General features: G+C 33.1%; 1 protein-coding gene and 1 long non-coding RNA gene across 4 annotated transcripts in view; one reads left to right on the top strand and one right to left on the bottom strand.

Moving 5' to 3' along the window:
• Window positions 1-2,500, top strand: part of LOC127841804 (uncharacterized) — a 93,723-nt gene that overhangs the window by 30,277 nt on the left and 60,946 nt on the right. The gene's annotated exons all lie outside the window — the stretch shown is intronic.
• LOC127841807 (uncharacterized) overlaps window positions 2,074-2,500 on the bottom strand; it is a 3,331-nt gene continuing 2,904 nt past the window's right edge. The window contains exon 3 of the long non-coding RNA XR_008031340.1: window positions 2,074-2,178. This is a non-coding gene — a long non-coding RNA (uncharacterized LOC127841807). The remainder of the gene's footprint in view (window positions 2,179-2,500) is intronic.

The following is a 2,500-nucleotide window of genomic DNA, read 5'->3' as shown; positions in this document are numbered from 1 at the left end:
TAGTAGTAGTAGTAGTAGTAGTAGTAGTAGTAGTAGTAGTAGTAGTAGTAGTAGTAGTAGTAGTAGTAGTAGTAGTAGTAGTAGTAGTAGTAGTAGTAGTAGTAGTAGTAGTAGTAGTAGTAGTAGTAGTAGTAGTAGTAGTAGTAGTAGTAGTAGTAGTAGTAGTAGTAGTAGTAGTAGTAGTAGTAGTAGTAGTAGTAGTAGTAGTAGTAGTAGTAGTAGTAGTAGTAGTAGTAGTAGTAGTAGTAGTAGTAGTAGTAGTAGTAGTAGTAGTAGTAGTAGTAGTAGTAGTAGTAGTAGTAGTAGTAGTAGTAGTAGTAGTAGTAGTAGTAGTAGTAGTAGTAGTAGTAGTAGTAGTAGTAGTAGTAGTAGTAGTAGTAGTAGTAGTAGTAGTAGTAGTAGTAGTAGTAGTAGTAGTAGTAGTAGTAGTAGTAGTAGTAGTAGTAGTAGTAGTAGTAGTAGTAGTAGTAGTAGTAGTAGTAGTAGTAGTAGTAGTAGTAGTAGTAGTAGTAGTAGTAGTAGTAGTAGTAGTAGTAGTAGTAGTAGTAGTAGTAGTAGTAGTAGTAGTAGTAGTAGTAGTAGTAGTAGTAGTAGTAGTAGTAGTAGTAGTAGTAGTAGTAGTAGTAGTAGTAGTAGTAGTAGTAGTAGTAGTAGTAGTAGTAGTAGTAGTAGTAGTAGTAGTAGTAGTAGTAGTAGTAGTAGTAGTAGTAGTAGTAGTAGTAGTAGTAGTAGTAGTAGTAGTAGTAGTAGTAGTAGTAGTAGTAGTAGTAGTAGTAGTAGTAGTAGTAGTAGTAGTAGTAGTAGTAGTAGTAGTAGTAGTAGTAGTAGTAGTAGTAGTAGTAGTAGTAGTAGTAGTAGTAGTAGTAGTAGTAGTAGTAGTAGTAGTAGTAGTAGTAGTAGTAGTAGTAGTAGTAGTAGTAGTAGTAGTAGTAGTAGTAGTAGTAGTAGTAGTAGTAGTAGTAGTAGTAGTAGTAGTAGTAGTAGTAGTAGTAGTAGTAGTAGTAGTAGTAGTAGTAGTAGTAGTAGTAGTAGTAGTAGTAGTAGTAGTAGTAGTAGTAGTAGTAGTAGTAGTAGTAGTAGTAGTAGTAGTAGTAGTAGTAGTAGTAGTAGTAGTAGTAGTAGTAGTAGTAGTAGTAGTAGTAGTAGTAGTAGTAGTAGTAGTAGTAGTAGTAGTAGTAGTAGTAGTAGTAGTAGTAGTAGTAGTAGTAGTAGTAGTAGTAGTAGTAGTAGTAGTAGTAGTAGTAGTAGTAGTAGTAGTAGTAGTAGTAGTAGTAGTAGTAGTAGTAGTAGTAGTAGTAGTAGTAGTAGTAGTAGTAGTAGTAGTAGTAGTAGTAGTAGTAGTAGTAGTAGTAGTAGTAGTAGTAGTAGTAGTAGTAGTAGTAGTAGTAGTAGTAGTAGTAGTAGTAGTAGTAGTAGTAGTAGTAGTAGTAGTAGTAGTAGTAGTAGTAGTAGTAGTAGTAGTAGTAGTAGTAGTAGTAGTAGTAGTAGTAGTAGTAGTAGTAGTAGTAGTAGTAGTAGTAGTAGTAGTAGTAGTAGTAGTAGTGTAGTAGTAGTAGTAGTAGTAGTAGTAGTAGTAGTAGTAGTAGTAGTAGTAGTAGTAGTAGTAGTAGTAGTAGTAGTAGTAGTAGTAGTAGTAGTAGTAGTTTATAGTGAGTAGTAGTAGTTAGTAGTAGTAGTAGTAGTAGTAGTAGTAGTAGTAGTAGTAGTATTAGTAGTAGTAGTAGTAGTAGAAGTAGTATTAGTAGAAAAAAATAGTAGTAGTAGTAGTAGTATTCGTTGTAGTAGTAGTAGTTAGTTAGTAGTAGTAGTAGAGTAGTTTAGTTTAGTAGTAGTAGTAGTAGTAGTAGTAGTAGTAGTAGTAGTTTTGTAGTAGTAGAAAGTAGTGTAGTAAGTAGTAGAAGTAGTTGAAGTAGTAGTAGTAGTAGTAGTAGTAGTAGCCGCAGCAGCATCAGCAGAAGAAGTAGTGGTAGTCGTAGTAGTAGTAGTAGTAGAATTTGTAGTACCAGTAGCCGCAGCAACAAAAGTAAAAGTAGTCGTTATCTCAACATATCTTACCTTTATCTTATATCTTACCATTTGCAGTAAACGAGACTTCTGTTATTTGTTCAGATTTGCTTTCCACATACGGTAATGTATGGTTGTCAGTTGTATGAGTCGGGGATAAAGTAGACGGCCTTACTATATATATAAAAAATACTTGCTTTAATAAATGCTTGACACTCTGTATTGTTGAATTCCGTACATAAGATGCTATTGAACTCACCGATATTGAACTCACCGACACGTGTACTATTAATCTTCAAACTAAATCGTTAACATTAAAATCAAAACAAAATGTATGCAGCTATGAAAATTGATATTACAAATCAACTACATTCGATATTTAATTCGTAAATCAATAACTGAAAGCTTATAAATAGCAGAGCCAGATAAACATGTAAACATTTAGAAACGTATGACACATTTAACAAACGGTTTGTTGCTGTAACAAACATGTCAG

Source organism: Dreissena polymorpha, chromosome 8 (assembly GCF_020536995.1).
Source record: "Dreissena polymorpha isolate Duluth1 chromosome 8, UMN_Dpol_1.0, whole genome shotgun sequence".
Taxonomy (NCBI): Eukaryota; Metazoa; Mollusca; class Bivalvia; order Myida; family Dreissenidae; genus Dreissena; species Dreissena polymorpha.
This window is presented reverse-complemented; position numbering and strand designations above follow the sequence as displayed.